The 24300-nt window shown below is 40.4% G+C and overlaps 1 protein-coding gene across 15 annotated transcripts in view; it reads left to right on the top strand.

Moving 5' to 3' along the window:
• KMT2C (lysine methyltransferase 2C) overlaps nt 1–24300 on the top strand; it is a 197775-nt gene that overhangs the window by 18979 nt on the left and 154496 nt on the right. The window contains exon 1 of one of the 15 annotated variants that reach the window (XM_070767442.1): nt 12624–12990. The exons of 12 other annotated variants lie outside the window; for them this stretch is intronic. The gene's annotated coding sequence lies outside the window, so the exon portion shown is untranslated. Of the gene's footprint in view, nt 1–12623; nt 12991–24300 lie in introns of those variants that run through there. 2 more of the 15 variants (XM_070767441.1, XM_070767440.1) reach the window with 2 other exon arrangements.

Raw genomic sequence — 24300 nt, 5'->3', positions numbered from 1 at the left:
CTTGAAGTCAGAAAAGCCTCCATCTTATGTGATCTCACATTCCTACGCAACTGCAGGGACAAAAAAATAATTCCCAAATACTTCCAACTAAAATTCCACCCAAAAACCCCAACCATAGAGAGGATCCTAAAAAGAACTGAATTAGCCCTAATCAGAAATGAACTCCACAAAAAAAGATTCATACTGGATGAAATCAACAAAAGTCTACTCTCTCTTCACCTTAAAATCAGTAACCAAATACACCCTTTACTCTGGGATAAATTCAAACAAATATCAATCTGGAGAGCAGAAACAGAAACCCAATACAAGACAGACACACATAATAAGAAACTCCAAATACTAGAGGTACAGCAAAAACCCAGCCCTCCACAACAACTTATGACCAAAACAGTACATAACATATCAGACAAGATACTCACCACTACAGAAACCAATATTCTTTCAAAAGGATTTAATTTTGCAATAACTCCAAGACGAATACCAACTGAAAATATCATATGTGGAATTGAAACAACTTTACATAAAATCAACCCAGATACTGCTAACAAAATCAGACTCCAAGTCACTAATATTCTGTGCTCTAGTAAACCTCCAAAAAGCAACATACAGCAGGAAGAAAGAGAGGCACTTATCAATCTAAAGAAAAACCAGGATATAATAATTCTCCCAGCTGATAAAGGAAACTCCACTATAGTAATGAACACAGCAGAATACAAGAAAAAATGACAAATCTACTAAAAAACCCAGCCTACAAACTCCTAAGCACAGATCCTACCACCTACCTAGAAAAAACCACCAAATCTAAAATCAAGGCCTCTCCCATCAGCGAAGAAATCCAGCAAAAAATCATCCCCAGAGAAAAATCTTCCATATGTCCAAAACTCTATGGCCTTCCAAAAATACACAAAGAAGGAATACCTCTCAGGCCAATAGTCAGTTCTATAGGCTCCCCTCTACAAAACCTTGCCAAATTTTTAGCCAAATACCTTCAACCATATACAGAAACTATTACCTCATATGTTCAAAATTCATCCCACTTTATACAAATAATTAAAAAACAAAACCTACAACCCGATGACCTACTTGTAAGTTTCGATGTCGTGTCCCTGTTCACACAAATACCTATTACAGAAGCCTTGACAGCTATCCAAGACAAACACAAACCCCCCAAATATATCCTAGACCTTACCAACCACTGCCTGACCAATACATACTTCATCTATAATGAACAAAGATATAAACAAATAGAGGGAGCCCCCATGGGATCACCTCTATCACCTGTCATAGCCAACCTCTATATGGAATATTTCGAAAATAATGCTTTAGAGCAAGCCAAATACAAACCCAAACTTTGGCTGAGATATGTTGATGATACCTTTGTAATTTGGCCACATGGTAAAGAAAAACTAGACAATTTCCTCACTCATCTCAACAGCCTACACCCCAAAATACAGTTTACTATGGAAACAGAAATCAATGATCAACTTCCCTTTCTAGATGTACTGGTCTATAAAAAACCCAATGGCAGCCTAGGACATACTATCTACCAAAAGAAAACCCATACCAACTGTTATCTAAATGCACACTCACACCACCACCCCGCACAAATCACCTCAGTGGCCAAAACTCTCATCACCAGAACCAAACGCTTAGCTGACCATGAGCACTTAAAAACTGAATTGAACAAACTCAAAGATGTACTAATTTCTAATGGATTCAAAGAGAAAACAATAACAAACCTAATCAATAAAGAGACACCCCCCAAAAAACAAGATCAAGAACAGGACAATGGCACCACCATCCTTCCTTACATCAAAGGCACCACGGATAAAATTAGTAAAATTCTACAAAAACATAACATCAAAACCTCATTTTGCACTAACCAAAAAATATCTAATATCCTAAGGAGCCCCAAAGATAAAATCCAATTAGAATACCAAGGTATCTATGAAATCCCTTGCAAAACATGTGCAGCCACATACATTGGACAAACTAACCGAAGAGTGAGCCAGCGCATGGCAGAACATATGAATGCAGTCAAGAAACAGGAGAAGACCTCCTCCCTTGTCCAGCACATTAAAAAAACAGGGCACGAAATTGACTTTGAAAAAACTAAATTACTCCACAAAACAGAGAATTTATATAAAAGAATCTCTCTAGAAGCTATTGAAATTGAAAAAAGATCTTTTTGTTTAAATAAAAGGGATGATACCTCGCGCCTGCCAGAGATTTGGAAACCAGCCTTAAACAAAATAAACACCTCATTATAATCAATATGTCAATCCTTTAATTATTATGATTTTAGAATTTTATATTTGGAAATCAGACTTAAACAAAACACTTCATAATCTTCATGCCATTCCTTCTATAACCATGATTACACCAACCAATCAGATCACGGAAGCATAGTCACCCAATCTATTTGCTACATTCAAAGCAAATCTCCACCCCCACACTACATGCTAAGAAGAAATGTCAGTTGCTAATATTCATTTGCAAAAACACAAAGATTGGAACTCCAGCCTGATGATGGTGAATGTGATTTCACCGAAACGTCGCATAGACATGCAAAACATTACACAGGGCAAAACCCGAACTCAGAACAATCTACATATATATATATATATATATATATATATATATATACACACAGTGATCCCTCGAGTTTCGCAATCTCGATCTTCGCGAAACGCTATATCGCGATTTTAAAAAAAAATTAATTAAAAAAAAAACCACTTCCGCGTTTGGCTTCAGGAGTCAGCTGGAAAGCGGCGCGGCTGTTTTAAAAGGTCGCCGCCGGCCTGGGGGGCTTCCCAGCACCCCCCCCGAACCCCCAACCCGGGTTTGGGGGGTGTGCTGGGAAACCCCCCATGCCGGCGGCGACCTTTTAAAACAGCCGCGCGGCTTCCCAACTGAGTCCTGAAGCCAAACGCGGAAGTTCGCCTTTGGCGTTTGGCTTTAGGACTCAGTTGGGAAGACGCGCGGCTGTTTTAAAAGGTCACCGCCGGCATGGGGGGCTTCCCAGCACCCCCCCAAACCCCTGGGAAGCCCCCCATGCCAGCGGCGACCTTTTAAAACAGCCGCGCGGCTTCCCAACTGAGTCCTGAAGCCAAACGCGGAAGTTCGCCTTTGGCGTTTGGCTTCAGGACTCAGTTGGGAAGCCGCGCGGCTGTTTTAAAAAGTTGCCGCCGGCATGGGGGGCTTCCCAGCACCCCCCCAAACCCAGGTTGGGGGTTCGGGGGGGTGCTAGGAAGCCCCCCAGGCCGGCGGCGACCTTTTAAAACAGCCGCGCCGCTTCCCAGCTGACTCCCGAAGCCAAACGCAGAAGTGTTTTTTTTTTAATTAATATTTTTTTTAAAATCGCGATATAGCGTTTCGCAAAGATCGAGATCGCGAAACTCGAGGGATCACTGTATATACAGACACACACACACACACACACACACACACACACAGAGTATATATTCATATTCTGTTGGATCCAAAACATATGATATATGTATATATCTGTTGGATCACCCTGGTATATTAAAGGAACGTCACAGGTCCTTTTTGCCTCTAGCCCAACCCAGGGCCATTTCAAGGCAGTTAATTTATTCATAGCCAACAAACTATGTTCTGTATGTATCACATGTTTTTGCTGAATATTTAAAATTAAGGGATCTGGTGGCCTAGAGGTTAATTCTCTGCCTTACAAGGCAGAAGCCCCAGGATCAAATCCCAGTAAGGGTATGGCTAGCTGATGAGGCCAGAACAAGGCTTTTAATAGTTCCATGTTAGTACTTAAATATTAATCTGTATTTCACAAGGGATCTCACACTTTGAGATACTCAAATGCCCACTGGTGCATGTTACACAGACAAAGGTGAGGAGCAAAACTTTAAGCAAGTTGGATGCATTCCTACTTTGCCTGTGTGTCAGATTATGTTTAAAATAAAATTATGACCTCTGATTTTATTGTGTAATATGCCTATAGTTCCCCAACTTACACTTCAAGAATATTTTTATTATGGTATGGTGACATATATAGGTAATATTATTTCCAATCTTAGGTAACACAATGTGGTCAACAAAGTCATTATTTTTTTATCCTTTATCTCCAAGTTCTAGATCTTTATGGGTTTAATTATTATTTCATCTTACATGCTGTTCCTTTTCCAAGCCTTTGAATGGGTTCCAAATCTCTCTCTATATAAAAGGCTCTGTGTGTGTGTGTGTGTGCGTGTGTGTGTGTGTTCGTTACAGCATAACTCTGGAATATCTCAATCAATTTCAACCAAACTTGGTACCAAACTTGGTATACAGGTGACTTACTATCTAGAAACAAATACTGTGGGGATAAGACACCCCTAGCATCTCTAGTTGTGTGTGTGTGTGTTCCAGCATAACTCTGGAGCACATTGAGCAATTTCAACCAGATTTGGTACACAGGTGACTTACTATCTGGAAACAAATAATTTGGGGGTAAGACTCCTAGCACCCTTAGGTGTGTGTGTGTATTCCAGCATAACTCTGGAGCACCTCAAGCAATTGCAACCAAATACACACACACACACACATACACGCACGAGCATGGAAGAAAATTGGACGCTGTGGGGCTCGAGACTCTTCCCTTTTCTCTTTCCCAAGGCACCGGCTTTAACAGAAGGAAGCAGTAGCGGCCAAACAGCACATGTCCTCTGAGAGGACTCATCCTGCAGCAGGAGCAGGTGGAATCAAGGCCCACATTCTGGTCGTTTGTTTTGCTGATATGTGAAGGTGAAGCATGCGTCTGCCTGCTCTCCCCTTCCCTCCCTGTTTCACGGCATTTACCCCTATTTTCTTGATGGCTGGCTGGTCCATCTTCCATCCTAGCAGGAGCACACATGGCATTGCATGTATCACAGAGTTAAAGTCTAAAACAGCCGGGCTACTTGGGCTTGCCCTGACAGGTCGCCGTTTATTCCTCCCATCACCTCGATTTTTTTAACTTGTCATCTTAAAGGCAGTGTATACAGGGTGTGTACGAGGTAAGGATCTAAGTCAGTGGTGTGATTTGTCTGGTCACTGAACTGTGCAGAATCATAACAACCAGTTCTCCCTGAATTCAGCACATTTCATGGTGAAGGTCATTGCCTCGTCAGTTGCAGCCCAACACATGCTTTGGCTCCGGAACTGGCATGCTGACACACACCATAAATGGCACTTTGTCTCTGCCCCCTTTTCTGCACAACAATTATTCAGGGCAGTCTTAGAGCTCATCTTAGTGGAATCGAAAGAAAAGCGCAAGGTATTTCCTTCCTTTCCCAGGAATGGTGGGTTTCATCCCCAACCATACTCCCTCCACCATTCCTTTCATTCCTATGAGCAGAGATCCAACTTCTCCGACAGTCAGGTCAATACAGGACTAGGCAGAGGCATCAGGGCAGAGTGGAGGCAGTCGCTTGCATCCAAGAGTCTCAGGTGGGTAGAGGGCGATTCTCAACCTGAAATGTTTAACATGTCATGTCATCTATCGACAGTTTAAAATGCACTCATTAGCTTCCATTCTGGGCGGTGTCAGGAAGGTGACTGCCTTTCTTCCATTGACCTTACAGAAGCGTATCTGTATATTCTGATACTGCCTCTTCATAGGCAGTATTTTAGATTCTATTACACAGTACACACTACCAGTATAGGGCCCACCCATTCTGTCTCTCCTCCACCTCTCATATTTTCACAGAAGTCCTGGCGGTCCTTGTGGCGTACCTTAGGACTTTTCCCCGTGCGTGTCCAATGTTACTTTGATGACATTTTAATCCAGTTTTTCTCACTACATCAGGTGAAGGAGGATCTCCAGGTAATGGTTCAGACCCTTGGATATCATGCGTTCTCTATTAATAGGGAAAAGAGTCACTTCCCTCCATCACAGTGCATTGTACACCTAGGGGTGGTGATTGACTCCCTCGAGTGTAGGGTGTATTTGTCTCAGGAGTGACTGGTCAATCTTAGGGAGTTGTCAGCCTTAGTACAGCAGCAGTCTAGGCTTCCCCTAACATTGCTCTCCACTCTCCTGGGCAAAATTATTTCCAGCATCAACATTGTTCCCTGGGCATGCCCCATTCGCAACACCTCCAGTGGTTACTCTTCCCATTCCAGAGAATGAGTTGCAGCAATTCATCGACCAAGGTCCTTGTTTTGGGGAGGTCCTTTGTTCCCTGCATTGGTGGAGGTCTCATGCAACATAGGACGGATGTCTGTTCTTGGAATCGAAGAGACTCGTGATCACGATAGATGCCAGCGCGGAGCAGTGTCACAGTCCTCCGTAATTCAAGGCCAATGATCACCGATTGAATGCCAGTGCAATATCAACTGGCTGGAACTACACTCTGTGAATCTGGCTTACTGACGATGTGTTGGTGAAGGTGCATATCAGTAAATTGGGAAGGGGGGGGGGGTTAATAAAAACTGGGTCTCTGGGCAGAAAAGCACCATCTGTCAATCTCGGCAGATTACATTTCTGGGGTGGCCAATGTGCAGGTGGTGTTTCTGAGTCAGCATACTATCAATCACACCGAGTAGCACCTGCAATCAGACATTTTCCACCAACTGATGAGATACTTTAGCTATCTGGAAGTTAACCTCTTCACCACCCCAGAGAATGCCCAGCTACTAAGATCCTATTCCAGATTCTGGAGTCCAAACATAGAGGGGGTGGACACCTTGCATTGTCAGTGACCCCCCCCCCCCCCCGGGCTGCCATATGCCTTCTCCCCACTACCTTTGCTTCTGAAGGTCATCCGTAAGATTCTGGAACAAAAGGTAGTTCTGCTGGCTGTGTACTGGCCCAGGAAGGCCTGTTTTCAGATCTTGTGGCCTTTTCTGTGGCCCTGTGCTGGAGGATCCCTCATCATGAGGTCTCCTCAACCAGGAGGCATTGGTCCATTCAGAGTGCCAGTGGTTCTGGTTCTTGAGGCATGACATCTCCAGGGCCATCACAACCATCCAGGCCTCGCACAGGCCTTCCACCCAAAGGATACACGAGGCCACAGGGATGGCTTACTGGTGCGATAAGGCTAGCCTTTCTCCTCTAAGAGTCTGGGTTGGCCAAATCCTGGAAGATGCAACGGAAGAGATTAGACTGGGCCTTTGTCAGATGATGAAGAATAATTTTTAATGTGGTCTATGACCAGCCTATAAAACATCTTACGTACAACTGAAATTTACTGACTAAGTAAACAAATCTGTCAAATAAATCTCTGCATGTCATATTTGTAACATCACAGAAATTGGTCATACTTTTTTGGAAACATTTGAATCTGAAAGGAAATATTTTAAGTGAAACTAGTCAGAGTTTGTCAGGATACATAATTAGGTTCGGAGTTAACAGTTCAGAGCAACCACTGTGTAAAATACAATTTGAATATTTTCAGTTCTTTATATCGTGTAAACTTGCTGAAAGTTGTTTTACACTGTGATATGATATTAATTTTTCCTAAACAGGGTTTCTGGGCACGAATAAGATGTTTTTAAAAATTAACTTTTGTCCCTATTTTCCCTGTTTAGTATTACCATTGAAGTTGCTGCAGAACCCCCCAAATGGGATAACTTTATTTGTTTGTTTGTTTGTTTGTTTATTTATTTATATATCAGGGAAGGGATAGAAGAAGAGATGTGAGAATAGAATATATCAATGAAGAGTAGAGGAAAGGATATATGAATGGGAGAAAAGATATAAAATATAGGAGAGACAATTGGACGGGACGGAAGGCACACTAGTGCACTTATGCTCGCCCCTCTGTAATCTCTGTAAGAAACCCATGCTTGCCTCATCCAACTAGGAAATATTTCGGAAAGCTTGGTTGGGTTTGTCTGTTGTTTCATAATTAACATTGTGATCCCCCCCCCCCCTTATAGTAGTCAGAGTTAATATTAACAGCAGCAGCAGCATCATGAAATTGCAGTTACCAGCTATGTCACTACAGAGATTGGATCCACTAGATTGGAAGCCGTGTACAGCTGTGTTAGTTTATGATAACAAGAATCAGATCAAGTCTGGTACCACCTTTTCAGATTAACAGTTTTTATTAAAATCTCAAAGCTTTCACAATTACTGTACAACATTTACAATCTCAATTTTTTTTCTTAACTTCAATACTATAATATAAAGAACACTATTCAGTATACAAGTAAGACTAATATTACCAAGAGTAATATCCGTTTGTGTTTGCTCTGGATCCTTGTCTTAGTTTCTCATCTTTAGGTAGTAAAAATATGTGAAGGTCCAAAAATGTTTCAGCTTGCTCAGGGAAATCTTATTTTAAAGACTGAAACTTACTACTGTGTTGCAGTGTTCCCTCTAATTTTTTTTTTTTTGGGTGGTGGTGGAAAAGTATAGTGTCTCAGCGGCAGTCCCTTTGGGACTGGGCGGCACAGAAATAATAAATAAATAAACAAACAAACAAACAAACAAACAAATAAAAAAACCCACCCTGTTTTGTCTCAGAGAATTTCAAAATAAAATACTGTACTGTGTGTCTATAACAGTGAGCTTATAATAGGGCAACTCTATCAATATCAAAATGCCACTTAAATAGTTGAGCTAGTTTCAAACTAGATTTTGATTTTCTTTCTCTCTTCCTTGCTCCCATTCTTTTTCTTTCTCTTTTCCTTCCTCTCTTTTTTCTATCTATTTCTCTCTCTTCCTCTCTTCCTCTCTCTCCCCTTCCCTCTCACTCTTTCCCTCTCGGCTTCTGGGCAGGTTTGGAAAACTCTGAGTTGATGATGATTTTTAAGTGAGCGATTGCTCACTGCTCAGCTTAGAGGGAACTATGCTGTGTTGTATAGACAACACTGGGGTTTAGAAGTTTTTATCTTTGAAATGTTCTTTTTAATTTTTCTTCCCCTTATTTCTTTTGGAAAATCATTCTGCTTTGTCTTATTAGTACCTTTGGGTCTAGTTTTGCAGTCCTACTAGGCTCTAAAATTCATTTGGTGTCAATACTAGAATTAAATGAAATTGAGATATTTGAGGCAAATCTTCCTTTACACCAAACTATCATTGACCCCCATTGTCACAGTTTAAAAATATTAATATTTATTTATTTATTTATTTATTATTTAGATTTGTATGCTGCCCCTCTCTGCAGACTCGGGGCGGCTCACAACAAAGTGAAACAATTTACAACAAATCTAAATTACAGTTTAAAAATATTTTAAAAACCCCATTTTCTAAACAAACATACATACAGGCAGACATACCATTCATAAATTGTATATGCCCGGGGGAGATGTCTCAGTTCCCCCATGCCTGATGACAAAGGTGGGTCTTAAGGAGCTTACGAAAGGCAAGGAGAGTAGGGGCAGTTCTAATCTCCGGGGGGAGTTGATTCCAGAGGGTCGGGGCCGCCACAGAGAAGGCTCTTCCCCTGGGGCCCGCCAACCGACATTGTTTAGTTGACGGGACCCGGAGAAGGCCCACTCTGTGGGACCTAATCGGTCGCTGGGATTCGTGTGGCAGCAGGCGGTCTCGGAGATATTCTGGTCCAGTGCCATGAAGGGTTTTAAAGGTCATAACCAACACTTTAAATTGTGACCGGAAACTGATCGCCAACCAATGCAGACTGCGGAGTGTTGGTGAAACATGGGCATACCTAGGTAAGCCCATGACTGCTCTCGCAGCTGCATTCTGCACGATCTGGAGTTTCCGAACACTTTTCAAAGGTAGCCCCATGTAGAGAGCATTACAGTAGTCGAACCTCGAGGTGATGAGGGCATGAGTGACTGTGAGCAGTGACTCCCGGTCCAGATAGGGCCGCAACTGGTGCACCAGGCGAACCTGGGCAAACGCCCCCTCGCCACAGCTGAAAGATGGTTCTCTAATGTGAGATGTGGATCGAGGAGGACGCCCAAGTTGCGGACCCTCTCCGAGGGGTCAATAATTCCCCCCCCCCAGGGCAGTGTTCTCTCTAAATTTTTTTGGGGTGGGCGGAAAAGTATAGTGTCTGAGCGGCAGTCCCTTCGAGACTGGGCGACACAGAAATAATAATAAAATTTCCCTCTCGGCTTCTGGGCAGGTTTGGAAAACTCTGAGTTGATGATGATTTTTAAGTGAGCGATTGCTCACCTGCTCAGCTTAGAGGGAACTATGCCCCAGGGTAATGGAAGGACAGATGGAATTGTCCTTGGGAGGCAAAACCCACAGCCACTCCGTCTTATCCGGGTTGAGTTTGAATCCGTTGACACCCATCCAGGCCCCAACAGCCTCCAGACACCGGCACATCACTTCCACTGCTTCTAATAGCAGAACATTTTGACTTTTTAAAATTTTATTCATTATACCGTACTTCAGTATTCTTTCTTCTCTTTCAGAGTCCTGCTTTTTAACATAAACACGTTAAAGTCTGCAGAGAGGGGCGGCATACAAATCTAAATAATAAATAAATAAATAAATGTTTGATTTATTCAGATCTACTAGTTCTTTGGATGGCTGTTCTAGCAATAACTTTTAAATTGAATAGGGTGACAGTTGTACAAGTGTAATAAAACAATACCAGATTGTGACCTTCATGTCATGAGCCAAATATGGTACCAGTGCACGATATGAGATGGCATCAATTACTCAGCAGTTGCTCATTTTTTTTCTTCTTTAAGCATGTTTTGGCATAGAGTCATATTGGACAGTATAAGTAGCAGCAGCAATATGAAAATTGTCACACAAGCTTTGTATATAGGCAGTAAAGAATTGGCATGTCCAACATATATTTCAGTCTGAATGTATTTATTGTTACACAATTCCCAAATTTTATTTGCATTTATTTGTTCTGCAGTGTATATACCAGTGAAGGCGAACCTATAGAACGGGTGCCACAGGTGGCATACGGAGCCATATCTGCTGGCACGTGAGCCATTGGCCTAACTCAGCTCCAAGGTGCGTGTGTGTGCCGGACAGCTGATTTTTGGCTCACATAGAGGTTCTGGGAGGGTGTTTTGGGTTTCCAGAGAGCCTCCAGGGGGATGGGGGAAGGTGTTTTTACCCTCCCTTGGCTCCAGGGAAGCCTTTGGAGCCTGGGGAGGGCCAAACATGAACCTGCTGGGCCCACTAGAAGTTGGAAAACAGGCTGTTTCCGGCCTCCAGAGGACATCCGAGGGGCGGGGGAAGCTGTTTTCGCCCTTCCCAAACATTGAATTATGGGTTTGGGCACTCGTGCGTGCATGTGTGCACACACTCTTTAAGCACCTGAGAAAAAAAAAGGTTCACCATCACTGGTATATACTGTTCAATTCCTAAAAAGAAACTTTATTTCAAAATGACTATGTAAATTGTTGTATCAAATTTGGTGGGAGAAAATATGAGACATATACAGTAGTTGTATTTAGAATGCAATGCAATGCAATAGACTAGACTGGACTGGACTGGAATAGACTTGAATGGAATAGAATAGAATAGAATAGAATAGAAAATTTATTGGCCAAGTGTGATTGGACACACAAGGAATTTGTCTTTGGTGCATATTTATGTTAAGTCTTGGGTGTGGGAGGGGAACCAATGAAGATTTTTGGAGGACAATATAGCTTCACATTTAAAAAGAAAAAAAAATATAGGAACCTGGAGGACAGTTCAAGATAGCAGGTGAGAATTTTGTTTTTACACCGGGCATGGCTTTTGTGGAAAAAGAAGAGCTCTCAGTTTAGTTTGCAGCCTAAGGGGGGAAATTGGTTAGTTTTTAAAGATGTTTGGGTGAAGACTGTTATTTTTAGAGGACAAACTCAGAGTAAGTAAAATAAGTTACATAATACTTCCTTTGTTTCTGTTCAGCTGAATGTTGTTTTGGCCGAAGCTACTGAAGGGGCTGGAAAAGCGACAAAAAGACAAGGGAATTGTACCAATGTGTGGAGTATATGGTTGAATGGGAACTCTTTAGTTTAAAACTCTGCAGCTTTATGTTGAAATAACCTAAACTGCATGTAAGGGAGCTATTGCCAGATGTTGGAGATATTTTATTTTCTTAGAGAGGTAGTTACCTAGGACACTGTTTCCCAACCTTGGCAACTTGAAGATATTTGGACTTCAACTCCCAGAATTCCCCAGCCAGCGAATGCTGGCTGGGGAATTCTGGGAGTTGAAGTCCAAATATCTTCAAGTTGCCAAGGTTGGGAAACACTGACCTAGGAAAGGAAAATAAGTTCCTTCTTGACTCCCTGCACGGTCGTTTACAAAAGCACACCTTTACAGAACAATTTGCCGTCGGAATGCATGGAACCGAGGAGACCTCTCCTTCCCAAAGGTGAGGTTATTTAGCAGCCTTTCCGCCGTCCAAGCGAGAGGCGCATCCAGGGCATCCCATCCTCTTTTTGATGCCTTCCCGCATTTCTCTTCCGCTATAGCTGAGGCGGCCTCAGTGGAAACGATTGGCTAACGTCAGGCGAGTCGCCTTTCTCCGCAGGCTTCCAACCGGCCGGCAAAGAGTTAAAGCAGAGGCCGTAAATGTCTCTCCGAGACTGGCACCCTTCCTTGAAAGAATCCAGTCCGCGCTTTTGCATTGCTCGGAAGAGTCGGATCTACTTTCCCCATTCTACCCCCCCCCCTTTGCTCTCGCTCTCTCTCCCCCCTCCCCTTTTCTCCTCCTCTTCCTCCTCATCCGACAGCTTTAGTCAGTGGCTGTGGGGGGGAGGGGCCCCGTAAGAGCCAAAGTTCGGAGGCGGTTCGGGGGGCTTGCCGACCACTTCCCCGGTCAGCGCCTGGTAGGGGCGTTTAAGCGAGACGCAGCAGCGCCGGCAGAGAAGCTGCTTAGCGAAGTAGCCGGAGAAGTGGGGTGCCGCTTGGTTTGGAAGAGTAATATGGCTGATCTAATGGAGTAATGGAGCAATTTGTTTGTCTCCGTACGGCGCCGATCTTGGATTCTAACATGTAAAGAACTTCTGTGGGATTGTTAGCTTTGGGCACGAGTGGCAACCTCTTTGTTCTTCCAGAGCGTTTTGGTGAGGGGACCCAGGCTGTGCATAATGTTAGGCAGACAGAATTGAACGCCGGTGAGTACCTTGTGGTTAACTTCTTTGTATTGGAGGGCTGGATATGACAGGAGCCTCGGGCTCTTGTAGAGGCAGGCCGTGTTCAAGTGCCCTGGATGCCATGGTAGATTTTAAATGAAAGGATTCCACCTAGGATCCATCCTGTTCTGGAAAGTTACCGGGAGGATTAGATCAGCCCTTCGATATTGCCAAGCTGTTACACGCTGTCCTTGTTGATCGTGGGAATAGTTACAAGTCACAACGGTGTCCTTTCAGCATTCTTTAGTGAATTCCTCCCAGTCCAGTGAAAAGAAAAAAAAAACACACGTCAAAGTCGGGTGTCTGCATTTCTGGAATACTGAAGAAGTTTTTTTTATACGGTTCATCAATCTTGCTTGATAGGGGTCGAAGCCATTTTAAAATTATGACAAGCTTTCTTTAGGAATAGGTCATCCTGAAAAAATTGGTTATGTAACTTTTGTTTCTGTGCACTTCATAGTCAGGAAACGGGAAATTGTGTAATACAACTGTGTAATACAAATTCGGTTACTTTAGCATGACGTGTGCACACAGTTAATTTCTGTAGTAACTTTATCATAATATAATTCTTCCCACTTGAAACAAGTGGATCTCTGTGACTGTTGCATGGCAAAATATTTTATCACTGTAGTACACTGAAAAAGGGTGAAAAAAATGTGCCTAAATTATTATTATTATTATTTATTATTATTATTATTATTATTATTATTATTATTATTATTATTTGTTAGAATTGTATGCCACCCTTCTCCAATTGAAATGCCAAGTATTGGATTTTGCAGTTCTCTAAGTAAATGTTCACATGTTTTTTGCTGAATTTGAAAATTAAGGGAGACTAGGATAGATCTATTTCGGCCTTATTTTGGCCTCATCAGCTAGCCATACCCACTGGGACTTGAACTTGCAACCTTTGCCTTGTAAGGCAGAGAATTATCCTCTAGGCTACAGTATCCAATATATATAAATAAGATTACTTATAATAATGGAAAGTGGGCAACTGTTGAAAATATTTTTATTTTCAATATTTTTTAAATGGATATAGATACTATTTAATCAGCAGTCGTTATTATAGCTGTATTGATGTCCTACTAAAATGTATTATATAATAGTTTCTTAATGGTGTAACACTTGCTACATAACTTTAAAGCAGCAGCCCAAGACAATTTACTTTTCTTTAAAAATTTGGTATCACAGTTCAGCGATTTTAAAAAATATAATGTATATAAAATATTCAGTATCGGGTGATATTTTCTGTTTTCAGCTTGGCACATAGAAACTTCCTGCGTATATTTGCCAATTTCCTGTTGAAAAAAAATATATCTGGTTCTGTTTACAGAGTCATTTCTACAAAGAGTTTTAAAAAATTGTAACTAACAAACTATACAATGTATTATTGTTTGGTTTTATGTGATAATTGTACACTTTATTTTCTGAACTCAGCACCATGCCATTCAGCAGAATTTATTTCCAGATTTTATTTATTTATTTAGATTTCTATGCCACCCTTGTCTAGGCGACTCAGGGCAGTGTACAGTGTTCCCTCGATTTTCGCGGGGGATGCGTTCCGAGACCGCCCACGAAAGTTGAATTTCCGTGAAGTAGAGATGCAGAAGTAAATACACTATTTTTGGCTATGAACAGTGTCACAAGCCTTCCCTTAACACTTTAAACCCCTAAACTGCAATTTCTCATTCCCTTAGCAACCATTTAGATTATTACTCACCATGTTTATTTATTAAAGTTTATTTTAAAAAATATTTATTAAAGGCGGACGAAAGTTTGGCGATGATGTATGACGTCATCGGGCGGGAAAAACTGTGGTATAGGGAAAAAAACCGCAAAGTATTTTTTAATTACGGTAATATTTTTGAAAAACCGTGGTATAGCCGTTTCGCGAAGTTCGAACCCGCAAAAATCGAGGGACCACTGTACAACATTAAGTACAACAATATATAAGAAATCTAAATAACTATAAAAGATTATGGAAATTTACTAAAAAAAATTTTTTAAAGAAAGAGCCCATGTACAATCACACACATTCATCCAGTCCAATCATATCACTCATGGCCCCCATGCCTGTCGGCAGAAGTAGGTTTTTAAAGCTTTACGAAAGACCCAGAGGGAGGGGGCGGTACGTATCTCCAGAGGGAGTTTATTCCAGAGGGCCGGGACCACCACAGAGAAGGCTTTTCCTCTAGGCCCCGCCATCGACATTGTCTGGCCAACGGGACCTGGAGAAGGCCAACTCTGTGAGACCTAACTGGCCACTGGGATACATGAGGCAGAAGATGGTCCTGGAGATAATCTGGTCCTAAGCCAATAGAACAGCAATTAAAGAAATGACATTATCTTGACATCTAGTCAGTTTTTTAAAAAAGTATGAGTTTCCAATACAGTACTGTTTTTTCCCTTAGACCTATTGGTGTTTTGCTTTTATATTGTGTAACAATGGAAATGTAGCAGTTTATGAATTTACCAAAAAATTAATCTAATCCTTAACCATTAAATAGTCAGGATGGCACCATCCTTTTGTAGTTTAAATAGTAGGTGCTGTTATTTAGATTTTCTTACTAAGTGGCTAATTCATTGCTATTTAATTTTCTTTAAGAAAAAAAGATTATATAAAATTATTTTGGCATTGTATCACATTTTCTTTTTGATTTAGTGATAGACATTGTAAATGTAGCAAGTTACAGATGTTTTGTTACACAATTATGTACAGTATTCAGTAAGGTAAAGAGAAAACACTTTTGGAGTTTGGAAGATGCTAGGTAATTAAGGGCAAGATTTTAAGAATAAATTAATATGCCATAGTAATATTATTTGATAGAAGTAAAATCTTCCCAATATTTTTTATTTTATTTTTAATATTTTAAGAAAGGTTCTTTGTGACTATAGGTTCAATGGATGGACAGCTAATCACAAGCATATAGGCTTATTTATTCTAATAAATTGCATTATTCTATCTACAGAAAAAAAACATATTATAGAACTTACACATTACACTAAGCAATATTCATTTAGTTTTGGCTTAGGCCTTTATAGGAACAAATTAGTTATATTCAGTTTATATATCAAATCCATCCCTATTGGAAAGTTAGTTATTGCATGTACATATTTTAATGCTCATTCTTCTATATTACTGGTTTGCAGAATGAAAAAATGTTACTGTCTATGCTAGTTTGACATTTTATGTTCTGGAATTTTTCCAAACAGCTGCAACTATTCTCTGCTCAGAGGAACTTGCAGTTAAAGGAAAAAATGGTAAAAGTAAAATGTTTAAAAAATTCAAAATACATTACTTTTATAGCACTTGATACCAACAGAATGGCACAAAATGCTTTTTATGAAAACATTTATTAATAGAGATTTGCAGATTATTTTGAGATATAAATCTATACCTAGGGCAATATGAAAATGACAGTTAACTGGAAACATTTGACAGGCAGACAGCCCTGAGTTTGGAAAATTGTCAGAAAAGATTGTTCTTTTCAAATACAAAGCTTGATGGCAGAATTAGAGAAATTGTAATAAAAATCTTGGCATTGCTTAGATGAAATTTCACTAGTGAGGTTTAAAATTGCAGGTATTTCATAACTGTTGTGTGATAACAGAATTCGGGGTGCACTGAATCAGGCATTCTTATTGTTCAAAAAAAGTCAAAACTGTTAGACAAAGCTGTTCTCAATGGCATCCTCCGGAGAGGCCAGGATGGGTAGCTCTAGTCCTCGAGCTCTATGGTTGAGTTGTAACATTTAGGACCGCCTCCCTGTCAACGGTCCAATGCTCCAACTCAGTCGTAGCTCTAAAGGATGCTTTGGAGCTTTCTCTTCAGCTATTTCAGTTAGGATTTGTAGTAAAAGAAGAAATCCCTACTAGTTTTTGTTAAATGTTAGGTTTTCCCTAGCATCAGCGCCGTCAGAGTGATCAGCTGTTTGGCGGTGCTCTCCACAACTGCAGAGACGGAGCGGAGACTCCTGAGCTGGGAACAGTTTCCTGTGGAGGTCATTTTGACGATGCAGGTGGCCCTCAACCACCTACATCTAGGGTGCTACTTGGTGGACCTTTTAGGAGTGATGTGCCTCCATTCACTTGGACCCCATGGGGGTGCATGTTGTTGACTTCTTACCTTTTTATAGTAGGGCTTGGACAAGCGGCTGTCCTCTAACTCTTGCTGCAGAGTCAGGTAGCAGCATTGTCCATGTTGCAGGTCGGGTATTTGGGTTCCCTGTCAGATCGGATTTTCCTGTGAGGGCGGCTTCAATTTGAAATCACCCGTGGTTCACCATTATGGTTCCTGGGACTTGACTAAGATTTTGCAGGCCCTTACCTATAGTCCATTTGAGCCCTTGAGGGAGGCCAGCCTGTGGCTACTCTCATACAAGGTGGGGCTCCTGGTGGCCATCGCTTATGCTAAGCTTATTTCAGAGTTGGCGGCTTTATCGGTGCGAAAGGACCTGTGCGTGTTTCACTGGAACAGAGTGGTCCTTCCAAAGGTCAATTCCTTATTTCACCAGGCGCAGGAGTTGATCTTGCCAGACTTCTGTCTCAAGCCACGGTACTCCTTGGAACAGACTAGGAACACGCTATTCACATTTACATCTTCAGAACCACTTCCTTCCGGAAGACTGAATCTCTATTGCTGTCCTTTCAGCCATTGACTGTTGGCATTGGGTGGCTGTTGCCTGCACCTATGAGATTCAAGCTCTTCCAGTTCCCCAGGGGATCACTGCTCATTTGACCAGGAGTGCGGCTACTACTGCTGTCTGGGCCACTCAAGCTCCAGTAGAACAGATTTGCAGGGTGGTAACATGGAAATATCCATTGCTATTCATCCACCACTATAGACTTGACAGGATTGGGAGGCATAGAAGTCGAATAAAATAGATAGATAGACAGATAGACAGACAGACAGACATCAAAGGCTGTCTTTGGCAGGAAGGTTCTTCAGCAGGACCATGATCATGAGGGGGCTCAGGAACATTCAGACAGAAGGAGAGACCAGAACCCCCCCCTGTAGTTTTTTTTTGGGGGGTGCCTTGGGGGGGTTGTGTTCCTGGCCCCAGACCGGGATGTGTGTATATCTTTAGGACTTGCTTGACATGGACCCTGTGACCAGCAGTATGGTGACATCTGTTGCCACAAGTGACGTATGGAAGTCTTCTGCAATGTTTTGGGTGTCGCGTTGGCTTTGTTTCAAACTGGACTATTGGCAGGGAGGTGGTCCTAAGTGTTACAACTCAGTCATAGAGCTGAAGGACTAGAATTATCCATCCTGGCCTCTCCTTCTGATCACCATGACAATAGGCGTATTAGGTAAGACCAACGCCCCTTCTGCATGTTTAGCAGTTTTTAGTGGGCAGGCATGTGTTAACCATTATTGGATTTTTATGAAGAAAACCTTCCATGACATCTCTATAGAAAAAGAAGGATCTCTAAAAGCCTATAATAAAAATAACATTAAAACGTAGAAATACTTAGCTTGTTATTTGCAGGTATAAGTATCAATTGCAGAAATTGGTGTAAAGACATGTTTGCTTAATTGTTAACTGTTATGAAGAAAGATATACTGTGTTTTGAAAATGTAATGTTGTAATTTGATTTTTCATTTTAAAGAAACTGACCACTTGATTAGGTGATATGTGAATTGGTCTTCGGCCTGGTAGACAGATAATTTGAACTGTCTGCCTAGCTGCTTTGTAAGAGAGAGCAATCTTTGTTGTTTTTATAGATTTGTGTTATAAAGTGCCATTAGAAATTGGCAGTCTAAAAACCATTGAAGAAATAAATAAATGTATCATTGTCTCCAAAGCAAATAAACCTCAGATCATTTAATTAATAGAGATTTTATGTGACTTCTTTAGGGAATAGAAGGAAAAATAATGAAGTTTCATTGTAAAATATTTGTCTCAAAAGTGGTATTTCATGAGACACCTTAGGAAGTTGAGGGAATCAAGAAATGACACTGTGTACAGTAAAACTATAGCTATGACTTTAATTGTTCTTTCTATATATATAAGTACAAGGAAGGGTAGCATAGTTCAGTGACAGCATGCATTTGAATGTCAAAGGTATTGCAAATTCTTCCAGGATGTGAAATGCTTAGATCTCCAAAAGGTGCTTCAAAGCTCATGAGAGTGCAAACATACTACCTGTTGGCAACACCATAAAACAGCAAACAATCGAGAGAAAATCTTAGCTGCTTGAAGATGTATCAGCAGGTACTATTTTTGTATTTCTCCTACTTTCTGAAGCAGGCATTCAAATTTTTGGCTTGCGTAGGCAAGGTAAGTAAGAGAAATTGTCTTGAGCCACATATAGAATATATACGGTAATGTGTTTATATATACAGACACACACACACACACACACACACACACACACTAATGTTAAAGGTTTATAATCTTGTATGGCCACATTACTAGTTGTCCAGGGCCATGGGCTGGACATGCCTACTTTAAAGTATCTGTAAGCCAGAATATATCTCAGACTGGAGAAAACTGTTATATAAATATAATTGTTTTTCAAGATTACAAAAAGACCAGACATGTCTCTTGGGAGGGTAGAAGAAGAATGCTTAGAGTATAAAAGTATTTGTGTTTGTATATATGTGTGTAAAGGCTTTGTAGTAGTCAGTCAGTATCCATCTATCTATCTATCTATCTATCTATCTATCTATCTATCTATCTATCTATCTATCTATCTATCTATCTATCTATCTATCTATCATCTATCTATCTATCTATCATATCTATCTATCTATCTATCTATCTATCTATCTATCTATCTATCTATCTATCTATCTATCTATCTATCTATCTATTAGATTTGTATGCCGCCCCTCTCCGCAGACTCGGGGCAGCTCACAACAATAATAAAACAATGTATGACAAATCTAATATTTAAGTAACTAAAAAACCCTTATTAAAAAAGCAAAACATACATACAAACATACCATGCATAAATTGTATAGACCTGGGGGGAGGGGATATCTCTCCGAGTTTGCGGAGAGGGACGGCATATAAATCCAATAAATCTAATCTAATCTAATCTAATCAATTCCCCCATGCCTGACGACAGAGGTGGGTTTTAAGAAGTTTACGAAAGGCAAGGAGGGTGGGGGCAATTCTGATCTCTGGGGGGAGCTGGTTCCAGAGGGTCGGGGCCACCACAGAGAAGGCTCTTCCCCTGGGTCCCGCCAAACGACATTGTTTAGTCAACAGGACACGGAGAAGGCCAACTCTGGGACCTAACTGGGATTCGTGCAGCAGCAGGCGGTCCCGGAGGTATTCTGGTCCGATGCCATAAAGGGCTTTATAGGTCATAACCAACACTTTGAATTGTGACCGGAAACTGATCGGCAGCCAATGCAGACTGCGGAGTGTTGGTGTAACATGGGCGTACCTTGGAAGCCCATGATTGCTCTCGCAGCTGCATTCTGCATGATCTGAAGTTTCTGAACACTTTTCAAAGGTAGCCCCATGTAGACAGCATTACAGTAGTTGAGCCTCGAGGTGATGAGGGCATGAGTGACTGTGAGCAGTGACTCCCGGTCCAAATAGGGCCGCAACTGGTGCATCAGGCGAACCTGGGCAAAAGGCCCCCCTCGCCATAGCTGAAAGATGTTTCTCTAATGTGAGCTGTGGATCGAAGTTGTGGACCTTCTCTGAGGGGGTCTATAATTCCCCCCCCCCAGGGTAATGGACGGACAGATGGAATTGTCTGTCAATGGTTGTGTCTATATGCAGTTTTTAAAATAGCTGATCAATTCTGAGAAACTTAAACCAAAGTAAGCTAGGTTTTGAATAATAAAGTGTCTGAGGTTGCAAACTCTGGTGTAAAGTCTAACAGAGACCTTTGTGATAAATCTAACTTCCAATTAGGATAATAAGATATATACAAAATAGATTTGTGCTTGGTTCTTTCTGTGATAATATTGTATATGCTTCTGCATTCAAGTCAGAAGCACTTACCACGGCGCTTCCGGGCTTAAGGATTAGCCGGTGAGATCACTGTTACCCAGGGGACACACGAGGGGGCTCCTTTAATGACCTGTGGTTGTATATTTGTATATGATTAAATATAAAACAACAATGTAGACAATATTGGTTACTTGGTCAAATAGTTCAACTAGGTGTACAGTAGCTGCTTTTGATTCTACATATATCTTTAGTCATTTAAAGCAGAGAAAAAATGAGCATGGGATGGGATGGATGGATTCCAGAAAGTGAGTGTTAGTAAGCCACAAATCAAAAAGACTGTATGTCAAAATGCAAATAAACCTATGTATTCTTTACATATCACACTATTTTTCTATCCATGTGTTCTATTTAATGCTTATCTGTTGCATTGGAATGTACTATATATGGTAATGTGGCCCAAGAACGAGTATATCTTCCTCTATGAAGAAATCTCTCTGTTAATTGTATGTGTGATATTTATTTTCTCACATTGTTAGTTTCCCCCCCAAAATCCACTCCCTGTCAGTTGTTTCTAACCAATACTTTTCCTGAATTTTACTTTCCTTTGAATCTGTTGTCACAGATGATCTTGTAGACCTCTTCTCTCTCCATGATCTCATATTAATCAAGCTACTTCTCTACATTGTATTTGGGCCCCCAGAAAAAAAAATCCATAATTTTAGGGCTCATGTTTTTGTGAAATGCTTAATTTAGCACACTATGGAGTTTTCTTGTTAGCTGTGCTTTTAAGGTATCTATTTCAGTGATATTGTGGGGTGGAATGAAGATAGAAAGGTATAAAGATCCTGTACGCTTCTTTTTTAAACTGATTTTAAATTCTTTGGACTAGAAAATTTCTAAAGGCTAAGTAGGGATCTCCACAATGAAAAATTCCATACTTTTAAAACACAGACTTGATTAATGTATTAGTTAGCCATACTAATGCTGATAAGAGCCGGGGTGGCACAGCAGGTAGAGTGCTGTACTGCAGGTCACTGAAGCTGACTGTAGATCTGTAGGTCAGCAGTTCAAATCTCATCACCGGCTCAAGGTTGACTCAGCCTTCCATCCTTCCGAGGTGGGTAAAATGAGGACCCAGATTGTGGGGGCAATAGGCTGGCTCTGTTAAGAAGTGCTATTGCTAACATGTTGTAAGCCGCCCTGAGTCTAAGGAGAAGGGGGGCATAAAAATTGAATTAAATAAATAAATAAATACTCAGTACAGATATATTATTTGGGAATAAGTAGGATTTATACAGATAGTCTTCAACATACAACAGTTTGTTTAGTGGCTGTTTGAAATTATAATGGCACTGGGAAAAAGTGACTTACAAGCTTTTTTCGCACTTATAACCATTGCAGCATCGCCATGGTCACATGATAAAAATTCAGATGCTAAGCAATTGATTTTATTTAAAACGATTGCAGAGTCTCAGGATCATGTGGCCGCCTTTTGCGATTTTCTGACAAAGTCAATGGGGAAGCCAGATTTATTTAATAGCTGTGGTACTTACTTAACAATTGCAGTGATTCCCTTTACAGTTGTGGCAAGAAATGTCATAAAATGGGGCAAAACTCACTTTAACAACTACTTCACTTGCCAACAGAAACTTTGGGCTCAATTGCGGTTATAGGTCGAGCACCTACATAAGCTGATTTGTATTTTAGAAGTATTTTGGTAATGGTAAATGTCTTCAAGATAGTAAAATGAAAAATCCTATAGGAGAAAATAATTCTGAAGACTGGAGAATATGTTGAATTAACTTGCATTGTTCTGTCAGTAATATGTTGTCTCAAATGGTAAAAAGAAATAAACCCGATGCAATCTTGCAGACCTTTTTCTTAAAACTTGGTAACAATTTCAAATTGGAAGTAAATTGAAAGGACGTATGCAAACCCACAGGTATATAAAGATGTGACTGGAACGTTCGATATCTCAACAACTCTTCCAGTATCTATAATAGTCAACTGAAGTGAGCAGGGGTGAATCTGAATGGACCTATACTCAGTTTTTTTTGGAGAGGTCCAAAGATAATTTCAGACTGGCACATAATCTTCATTTGAAGGAACCCTATAATACATTACTTTACCATAACATAACATATTACAATTTCTAGATTAAATAGCCAATGAAGTGTAATTTCAAAAGACTCCAAACTTTAATGGTTTTCAGACTACACATGTAATAATAAATTCATTAGTTTTTTTTTAGTTTATATAAATGATTGTAATGAGCAATGTTACACAGTATAAATCAGCATTTGAATTTCCACAATTATCTAGTTCCATTTATGTTTACCAAAACAGTTATTATCCTTTTTTATTTGTTTGACCACAGTTAATTCAAAATTTGTCATAATTGAACCTATACCAGAGAACATGAAGGGATTCTCTATGCCCTTACTTTATTTAAAAGACTGATTGCAAAAATAAATGTATGGCCCCATTGACACAGTAGATTGAAGAGTTGATTACACATGCTGTTCATGAGTGGGTTGCTTATAGAGGTAGACTTTGTTCAGATAACTGTAAGTAAATAAGGGATTCATTTACATAAAATCAAGGGTGGGCTGCTGCCCGGACTGGGGGAGTGAGGAACGCAGTGGGGTAGCGAAAATGGAACTCCAACCCAGAACCCCCAATTTGCACTGAAAGATGTTGAAAAAAAAATGCAGGGTGTCCTGCATAAGCCATGCCCACAGTGTGGTAGTAAAAAAATTGGTAGCCCTTCAGTATTAGGGTATATTTGCATAAATTTTCATTAGATAATTCTATATAGATGTGCAACTGTTTACTATAACAACATATTTATATTCCTTTTATAGTTCTGTTTTTTCACTTGTTTAGAGTACATTATATATTTTCCTTATGTATTTATTTATTTATGTATTTATGTATGTATGTATGTATGTATGTATGTATTTATTTATTTATTTGATTTGATTTTTATGCCACCTTTCTCCTTAGACTCAAGATGTGTCTTCATTTTTTTTAGTTGTTATTTTAAGATCAATAAATATTATTTTAAAAAATATTTGAATTCAAACCAGACTAAAAGCAATAAGTTAACTTCCACTGGAGTAGTGTCCAGAAGCTTTGTTAAAATCTTAGTTTGCATTAAAAACAAACCCTGAAAACCAGTTCTTGAGGGGTAACCGCTTCACTCTAATGTGTACTTCAGTTTGGTTTAAAGACTGTGTGAATTATCTCTCAGTAATTATGTTTCCAGAAAGATAGAATTATCATTTTAAAATTTGCAGTGTGTGGGGAGGAAACGGAAAACAGAGTTAAGTGAATGGTTTATAAACATGTCAATTGAATAGTGTATGTA

This window comes from Erythrolamprus reginae, chromosome Z, assembly GCF_031021105.1.
Source record: "Erythrolamprus reginae isolate rEryReg1 chromosome Z, rEryReg1.hap1, whole genome shotgun sequence".
Lineage (NCBI taxonomy): Eukaryota > Metazoa > Chordata > Lepidosauria > Squamata > Dipsadidae > Erythrolamprus > Erythrolamprus reginae.
The sequence above is the reverse complement of the archived record's forward strand: the minus strand, read 5'-3'. Positions and strand labels throughout refer to the sequence as shown.